Source organism: Akebia trifoliata, chromosome 8 (genome assembly GCF_017979445.1).
Source record: "Akebia trifoliata isolate Shusen 1 chromosome 8, ASM1797944v1, whole genome shotgun sequence".
Lineage (NCBI taxonomy): Eukaryota > Viridiplantae > Streptophyta > Magnoliopsida > Ranunculales > Lardizabalaceae > Akebia > Akebia trifoliata.
The window spans coordinates 32,714,844-32,724,635 of NC_141382.1; the positions used below are offsets into that span (position 1 = coordinate 32,714,844).

The 9,792-nt window shown below is 33.2% G+C and overlaps 1 long non-coding RNA gene across 11 annotated transcripts; it reads right to left on the reverse strand.

The window, feature by feature from the left end:
• Positions 1 to 2,408: 2,408 nt before the first annotated feature.
• Positions 2,409 to 8,555, reverse strand: LOC147396543 (uncharacterized). Of its 11 annotated transcripts, none has more exons than XR_015181114.1 (10): positions 7,535 to 8,555; positions 7,228 to 7,308; positions 5,771 to 7,093; positions 5,289 to 5,448; positions 4,979 to 5,126; positions 4,474 to 4,599; positions 4,193 to 4,229; positions 3,855 to 3,891; positions 3,542 to 3,578; positions 2,409 to 2,754 (listed from the first exon to the last, which is right to left on the reverse strand). It is a non-coding gene; the product is annotated as an uncharacterized LOC147396543 (long non-coding RNA). The 11 variants fall into 11 exon arrangements; XR_015181116.1 differs by having other exon boundaries at positions 7,031 to 7,093; positions 7,535 to 8,554; XR_015181117.1 differs by having other exon boundaries at positions 5,289 to 7,093; positions 8,034 to 8,555.
• Positions 8,556 to 9,792: the final 1,237 nt, after the last annotated feature.

Sequence of the window (9,792 nt, forward strand, 5' to 3'; positions counted from 1 at the left end):
ATAAAAATTAGTACAAAATATATATATATATATATTATAATAGATACTTCGGATTTGTTCGGTTCTATTATACCCCTAATTCAGAACAGAACCAAATCAATCGGATTTTTTTCTTTTTACTATCCGCACCCGAACCAAGTCATGATCAATCCTAACCAATCCAATCCAAAAGACTTCGAAATATTTTGGTTCCCAGATTTACCCAATCCAATGTGCACCCCTAATCTCTCCCTTTCCATAAGAGTTCTATTCATCCTCTCTATCACATTATTTTGTTGAGAATTTTTCTTCATGATGAAATGCCTTGTGATACCTTCTTCTTTACAAAACTTCAAGAACGTGTCATCTTAGTACTCATCCTCATTGTCACTTCTCAAGTATTTGATTTTTCTCTTCATTTGATTTTCTACTCCGGTCTTCTATTCCAAAAATTTGGCAAAGACATCAAATTTCTCCTTCATAAAGTAGACCCCAGCTTTTCTTGAAAAATCATCCATAAAAGTGAAAAAGTAGCGAACTTCACCTTTTGATTTAGTAAGTGCAAGCCCCACACATCGAAATGAATGTAGTCTAGCAACCCCTTACTCTTGATTTCTTTATTTGCAACCTTGAATGACACCTAACTTGACTTTCCCATCACAAAAACTTACAAAATTCTAACTTGCATTCCCCAACACTCTTCAACAATTATTGTTGGTGTAGCTCTCGCATTGCTCTTTCATTCATATGGCCAAGCCTTAAGTGCCAAAGTTGAGTTTTACCCTTACTAAAATTTTCCTCCATTAATATTGCAGCTCCACCTAGAATTGTTTTCCCCAAAAACTTGTAGAGGTTATTTGCAAGCTTGATACCTCTCTTCATCACCATAGCTTCCTTAAACGCCTTGAGTGCTCCATCCTTTGTCGAGAATGAATACATGTTTGAGTTGAGTATATCCAAGAATATTAAATTCTTCTTGAGTGCTGACACATGACTCACACTACCCAAGGTTCTAACAACTCCATCATACACTCTTATCTTCACGGTACCCATTCTAATAACTTTGCATGTCGCATTGTTACCCAGTAGAATATTTCCACCGTCACAAGGTTCATAGGAGTCAAAGCAATCACGATTGAAACATATATGAAAAGTACACTCAGAATCTAAAATCCAAGAGTTGGAGGTGAGATTACCCAAAGATGTCCATAATAGTTCGCCATTACTTTACGATGTTATGCTTGTGGAGCTTGACTCAGCTTTCTTCCCTTCTTTTATCTGTATTTTGTACTTACTACAATCTTTTCTGTAATGTTCCATCTCCGCGTAATAATAACAATCCACTTTTTTCTTACTATTAAATTTGGATCTAGAATTTTTCCCTTCAAATTTTCCTCTCTTTTATTTAGCTTCACTCACTAGAACCATTTGCTATGAGAAGTCACTTGACTTATTCATGGTCACGTGAGAGATAAGGTCTTAAACCACCTCCTCAAACTTGAAGATCTCCTTGCCAAATAGAAGTGTAGTCCAAAAGTGTTTGAAGGAATTAAGAAGTGATCTCAACGAAAGCAATGCTTTGTCTTATTCTTCAAACTTCACTTCTATTTTCAACAAATCACTAAAATACTGATTGAACGTGTTTAAGTGCTTCATGATGTTTTGTCCCTCCTCCATCCTTGGGCTATAGAGTTGATCCTTAAGGAATAATTTGTTAGACAAATTCTTTCTCATGTAAAGCTTTTCAAGTTTATCCCATGTTTCCTTTACAATCTTTTCTTTCATGATGTTGTATATGGCTTCATCAGAAATATGCAACTCAATGTAACTAATAGTCTTCAAATCCAACTCCTCCTATGGCTCATTGGACATACTTTCTAGCTTCACTTCAATGCCCTGAATACACCCTTGTTAGATAAGAATATTTGTCATCTTCTTTTGACACAATGTAAAGTTTGATTGTCCATCAAATGACTTCACCTCACTGAAACTTTCGATCATCGTTATATCCTTCTCCACCATTGCAAACCCCCTAGATAACCTTTGCTCTGATACCACTTGTTGTGTATGTGAACACCTTTGTGAAACTCACTTAATAATTTGATAAACCATCAATTGGATATTTCACTAAGCACCTTATACGCAACACCTTCCAAGGCTTTTTTTGATAATAGCAATAAAGGATCACTAGAACAACAAAAAAAAAACTTTAGACATCAGTTTAAAAACAAATGTTTATTCGAGTGATGTCTTGTTTAGACATCAATTTTTAATTGATGCCTAAGGTAAATTATAAAATTTTAATAAAACCAATGTCTAAAGTCTTTTACTAATAATTTTTCAATTTTTCTGAACTTGACACTTGTATCTGAAATATACCCAACCAAGCAACATTAAGGCACCGTCACATTAATTTATACAAAAAAGGCTTACATTAAGTCAATAGTTTACAAAATTACCAAGTAGTAGTAAATAAATTTGTGTAAATATTGAAAAAAGAAAGATCAAATTAATTATACAAACAATTCCACACCACATTATAAAAATAAACCCAAGGCATACTTCTTAATCCAGCTCCTCGCAGTTGTCTTGTGCTTGCTTCAAACATTCAAAGATACGTTGACTTCATCTTCATTAATCTCCAATAAGCTATTAATTATATACTAACAGCTCTGTTGGAAATCTCACACATGATCCTTTGCTTGAAGCTATATTGGCAATCTCATACACTTTTTGTTGATGATCATCATTGAACAGAACTTAAAATTAGCAAAGCTGCAAGAAAAGGGTAGAAAAGGCAAAAACTATTAATTAATTATCAAGGATTATGGCTAAGGCAACTATTCTTAATTTAACAAGTATAACAGTGATTTTCAAACAACCAAAACAGAATACATCACTAAACACATGTTGTTTACAGATTTCTTCCTTTATCAATGGATGCAAGTCCCTTAAATTGAATAACATTGGTGCATCAAGCCAGTATACTTAATTTTATTGGACCAAAAAATAACTATCACACATTTTACTCATAAGAAAATCATCTAATAACCCATGAACAAAAGCTACACTTAAGAATCAACTCCTCATTAGGCTGTAATGACATAGCATAACAGCCCCATAATGAAATAAATCTAAGTGGTTTTAAGGAACCTTTTCAAGAAGCCAACATAACAAGAGAAACCTACTTCCAAAAGTAAACTTACTAGTCCAAAACCCAATGTTGTGTGTATTCTTTTGAAAGGATGAAGCACCCATACAGGACACATATCAGATTTTGACACTCCGCAGACTAGCGCATGACTTACGGGTTTTTTTTGGTCCAAATGGCATATCTCCAGCCACATGAAGACATTACCCAAACCCCCTTTTCCATGATTCACCCATGTAGTGAAGCAAAAAGTAGGCTAGACTCTAGATATCACTTGTACAAAAGAGACTTTAGAGTTCAAGCATCAAACATTTAGAGTTCCATGAGTCGATCATCCCACTTAGTCAAGGGAAAAAGGCATATTAAAGTAGGGCAAGTAATAGGATTATATATTAAATTTAACATAAATACCTTGCATAGTTGTGGTTTGAAACTCACTCGCCAACTCCTACATTAGAAAAAGAGAGGGTGTTGATGAAATTCAAATCATTGAGAGAGCAAAGCCAAACAAAGAATATGAAATAATTAAAATGGAATCCCTGAAGGTATTGCACCATCAGGGTGCCACTAGTTGCCTCTGTTTTTAAACATGGAGAGCTTTTGCAATTATCTGTACAAATATTTGTTAATTTTTCTTATTCAAGTTTTCACCAAGTGATGATCAATTGATTGATTATAAATTAGGGCAAGTAATAGGATTATATATTAAATTTAACATAAATACCTTGCATAGTTGTGGTTTGAAACTCACTCGCCAACTCCTACATTAGAAAAAGAGAGGGTGTTGATGAAATTCAAATCATTGAGAGAGCAAAGCCAAACAAAGAATATGAAATAATTAAAATGGAATCCCTGAAGGTATTGCACCATCAGGGTGCCACTAGTTGCCTCTGTTTGTAAACATGGAGAGCTTTTGCAATTATCTGTACAAATATTTGTTAATTTTCCTTATTCAAGTTTTCACCAAGTGATGATCAATTGATTGATTATAAATTAGAATCATACCTTGCATATTAAAGTAGGGCAAGTAATAGGATTATATATTAAATTTAACATAAATACCTTGCATAGTTGTGGTTTGAAACTCACTCGCCAACTCCTACATTAGAAAAAGAGAGGGTGTTGATGAAATTCAAATCATTAAGAGAGCAAAGCCAAACAAAGAATATGAAATAATTAAAATGGAATCCCTGAAAGTATTGCACCATCAGGGTGCCACTAGTTGCCTCTGTTTGTAAACATGGAGAGCTTTTGCAATTATCTGTACAAATATTTGTTAATTTTCCTTATTCAAGTTTTCACCAAGTGATGATCAATTGATTGATTATAAATTAGAATCATACCTGAAAAACAATGCATGCCCAAGTCATCCCACCACAGACTTATCTTACACCTTTTAAGATTGTCAGACCCAAGCATCTAATCGCCTCTACTATCTCAAGAAAATGGATATGTTCCTCACACAACATCTACATAGTTGACCAGAAAACCTCTATTCAGAGAAAAGATAAGACGAGAAAAATAATTTTTTTTAAATATGATTGTTGATTGATTGAGCTTACTATATTGTAAAATACTTATGAAATGAGAAACATATACATTTTTGAGAAAGAGTTTAAGAGATAATAGTAAAAACTGAAATTATTTTCTACCGACCTTTTATGCAAAGTGTATAAAAGAAGATGTTGGCCTAGTAAGCTATCCCCTAGGGCATTTGGTGCTTTTCTAACTTTTCCAATTAGATATTGCACATTTTCTAAGTTTTTAGTTTAATTGCACATTGCAATTTCTAAGTAGATCTTCTTGGTGTTGGTCCAATTGGAATACTTTCATCATTCAAACACTTACCAGCAATAAAGTCTTCAACTTGCTGAGGAGTACAATATGAGGGGTTGTCAAAATTTGTGGATTGATTTTGGTTGAAGACAGTCAAAAAATCATCCTTAAGAACCTCATTCTCTCTACATTGGGAGTTTACTAAATTCCACTCTGAAAACTTTTAGAAAAAGTCATAATTAAAAAATAAAAATAAAAATAAGTAAATAAATATTATAATTGCACCATTGACTATATAAGAAGATTTTCTTGGTGCAAGTCCAATTAAAATCACTACTTGAAAAAAATATGTAATTGCTTTCATTATCATTTAAACACTTACCAACAATAGAATTTTCAACTGGCTGAGGAGTATAACATGCGAGGATGTCAAAATTTGTGCATTGATCTTGGTTAAATGCAATAAGGTCATCTAGAAGATCATCCATATTAATGAGTTCATTGTTGCCACATTGTGAGTCAACTAAATTCCACTCTGAGAACTAAGATACAAGGAAGAATTAAGGATTAAATACAAATTAGGGATATAAAAAAAAATTTAAAAGGCAAAAATTTCCAGGTAGAAACTATTTTTTCATATAACTATGTTTCTATAAAAGTTAGGTCAACCTTTATCATGTCGAGAAACATACCAGTCTCATGATTTCCATTGGATATAAAACCAATTGGTGATTGCAAGTAATATCTATTAAAAAAAATACGGTGATGTCTAAAGTATTTTTTGTAGTAATGATTCAGTAATGCAATACACAATGGTCTAAAGAAATGAGATGATGACAACATAAGAAGTGGTTGAGTCCTTACATTCATGGTTAGCATCTAGCTGCATGTTTCCTTCTTCAAAGTAATGTGCTCCCACATGAAACACACCACATTAGTTGGTTTGTCTTAGTTTAGGCACACCAACACACGTGTTACAAAAACTCGCTCAAAGGACCTACTATGTCAAAGCTCCATAACTTGAATATGGATCTAATTTAACTTTTTATAGATGTAATAATGTAGAGAGTGACTTTGACATGACGCCCTTATGCTGTAAGTGCTAGCTTCGTATACAAATGAGATTCATAGCGACTACCTTGCAGAGTTCATGAAGAAGCCATCCCTCACTCAATGAAAATAGTTCTTCCATTAAGCCAACCCCAAAAAAGGTCACAAACAAGCAGTCAAGCACTAGGCTGGTTACTGCCATTCCTCCCATGCCAGTAACTGATTACTTTACCAGAGGAATGAAGTTGCAGGGACCTTGAAAGGTCTGTGTGGCCTGATTAGTAAGGTTTACTACCTTGGCAATTAAACGAATAAAGTTAAAAATTAAAAATATTTACTTAGCAGACCATTGATTGTAATGTATGCAGTAGCAATTAACATTGAATTTTAAAGAGAAATAGTATACCAAGTGTCACAATGTACCAAGACACATCTTTCTCTTTCAGTGTTAATGGTATCATGGTCACTTCTGAAAATGGCGCCAAATTATTGTCAGTATCAAATCTTTCATCCAACCTCGCATACTTCTCATGTAGCCTATAGACCCTCCGATTTACTTGCCTTAGTTTACTAATTGTATTGATCCCCATGATCGCCATCGTAGGTATGAATATTGCTAATAAATACCACTGATGCATTAATATGTCATATTTACGACACAAGGCCATGAAAATAACACATAATAAAATAGAGATAGTTATTCAGTAGTTCATGGGTTTCATTATAGATTTCAAACATTTCATATACGGAAGCCCTAATTTTATTATTTTTATCTTTGTCAAGGTTCTAGTGAATCCCTCTCTCACTAGCTCTTTGCTCTTGTTGTAGTAGCTTATTCTTCAACAATTAACATCTTTTACCAATAAAAAATGGAAAGACAACTAGTTTTGGGAAAATTAGAATCCCAATTCTTACATGGGAAATCAAACAAAGAAATGATAATTGTTAGATGAGGTGGCCTTGTTGGCAATAATGTGTTGGATACTAGCAAAAGATGATGTGATATGGTGCTTACATCAGATTATAATACATAAATCTAACATTGTTAATTGCAGGTAAAATGGAAATGTGAACCTGTTAACTCTAGTAGAAGTTGCTCTGTGACAGAAAGTGTATAGCATCCAGGGACAAGGCTTCCTACAATAATTCAATTCACTACCCATTAATTTAACAAGATAGTGATCAGGTATTCAAAAATAAACTATTTGATTACAAAGGGGAAAGCTTCGATGGGAGATATATAAATATCAAGCCATTGCTTTCAACCTCACCTTTACCCTTGTAGAAAAAAATCTGATTTCTCCTATGTTCTTAAGATTTGAATAAAACCCTGGGGGAAACATTCCTGAAGACTTGAGGAAAATCATGGAAGAAAAAAAAAAATCATTAATTACTAATAATTCAAACAAAAAAATTTAAAACCTAAAAACTTATTCAAAATAAGACAAAATTTCATATTTTAAGTTAGCCAAAAATTCTAAAAAAAAAGCAGATAGCTTCCAAAAAAGTAGATAAACCAATTGAGTTAAAGCCTCCAAATAAATGGAGAGCAAGAGTAGATCATGGAAGCTTACTTACCAGAAATCAAATTAATCTGTCCATGTCCTGAAGTTAAAGCCGAGATTTCTCAGATCCAAATCTATCTTCTCCCTTTGTGCTTCGTGATCCAAATCACTTTCCTGAAGTGTCAATTTAGTCATCGAAGACCACGAGACCAAGTCTCTCTCGGTCATCTCTTTGAACATCTTCAATGCAAGATTGAAGTACAAAGCCTAAACCTTTCATTTAAACCCGTTCTTTTGGGGTAAACACAAACCTAAACCGAAAATCAAAAACCCTAACGTATACCTAAAATCAAACCTTAAAAACTCTAAACCTAAAATAAAAACTAGGGTGGTGAGGAGAAAGGTGGTGCACCTGACGAAGAATTCTCCTTACTTCGAAGTATTTTTTTTTATTCAAGGTATCCTCCTTACTAACACCGATTCTAATGAGAGAGAAGAAGATGGAAGAAGAAGGAGATGAAAGTTTGCAACACAGAGATCAATCGAAGCTTGGATCAATCAAAGCTTGTTACCTTGAAATTGAAGCTTGGATCGAAAGTGTTGAAGCTCAATTGCATTATTCGAAAGATCAAATCACAGCCAAAAGAGATCAATCGAGAGTCCTTGAAACTCATGAGATCGATCAAAGATTTATGTTGAAAAATTGATAGGATATATCGCATGGGTTTTTATTATATTTTTTTTTGTTGGACTTTAAAGTCTCGTACTTTCTATCTCCCGCAAAAATTTAACTTTAGATGTCGCGTTTTTTAAAATAGATGTCCATTTTAAATAGTGAATGATCCAACTAAGAGTAACCAATGCAAAGAAGATAAATAATTATGCAAAGAAAACAAAGTCTTTTCTATTTAAAAGTATTAGAAAGCGTGCCTCTTACATTAGTTACAAGTCCAATCCAATTTACCTTAGACCGACCCAAAAACACATATACTTGAATTGGGCCTAGTTGATTTTGAGCCATACTTCAACATAATTAGACTAAGAAATCAAACTTTCCAATTTAATTCCATGAGGACCATCCATGACGTTAGCCATGTTTGATGACTTTTTAACTACACCTCTTACCATTGTACTTGTGTTGCAACAACCAACTCAAAATCGACATATGATGCCAAAAAAAAACAAAAAATGTACGTGTTGAATGCATTATTTCTGTCAAATCCATGCAATTATTCAAATAAATAAGCCACTAAATCAAAATATCCAACCAAGAATATCATACCTGCATCTAAGCTAAATAGCTTAGTCTAGGATCCAACCATCAAACATGTAGGATGGCTACCAAATGCGTAGGACTTAAGAATGGAGAACCTTAAGTTAATGATATTCGAAGTTCAAAAATGTGCTAGTCATAACCATCAATCACCAATGGTGCCTTATCCTAGCTACTTGGGGTCAGCACTACAACTCTTATTCATCAATCAGTTCTATCCAGATCCATATAATTGGCTAAAGTTTGTATTTTTAGTAGACATGTCTATATTAAAGAATACATGTAAGTCACATCTAACCAAACAATAGATTAAAGAATAAGCCTAGCACAAATGAAACAATCTACTGCCTCACTAACCTTCATTGAGGAAAGCATGCCGAGTTCATGTAGGAACTTGTGTAGTGGTCAAAGCGTTGGAGCCTTGCCCTTTGTGCCGACATGCTCTGCATTTCTGTCTAGTTCCCAATCCGTACTTGTCAATTCCCTAGTAGGAGAATTTTTGCAAAATTTTAGGGCATAAGCTTCCAATCATGCAATAAATCCTCCAACGTCAAATATAATGTATGCAAACTAAAAAGAAATTGACATATAACACTGACCAAAGGAATTAGGTTAATTAAAAAGAAATACCTCTAGACGCAGTATTGAGGGAGTAGATCATTATAGTAAAATGTTCCTACATATTAAAAGCCAAAATGAAATCACTTGACATTATTTAATAGCATAAAAATAAAATGTATATTTGACAATCGATTAAGTATAAAACACAACAAGTTCAATAAAATGTGTCTATAAAAACTTGTATTTTTGATATTGTATATTTTATTTTTGTGAATAATAATTAGTTGACTCAAATTGTGAGTTATTGTAAACAGTTCTCTCTTCTCTTTTCTTTTTTTGACAATTTATTAGATAATTTGTTACAATGAACTCTCTGAAATCAAAATATATGTTTTAGTGGTAACATCGTTAGAAAAAATACAATTATACTTAAATTGAAAAATATAAAGTATAAAAAAATAACTACAAACTATAAAGTGAATGGAGGATCAGGAATT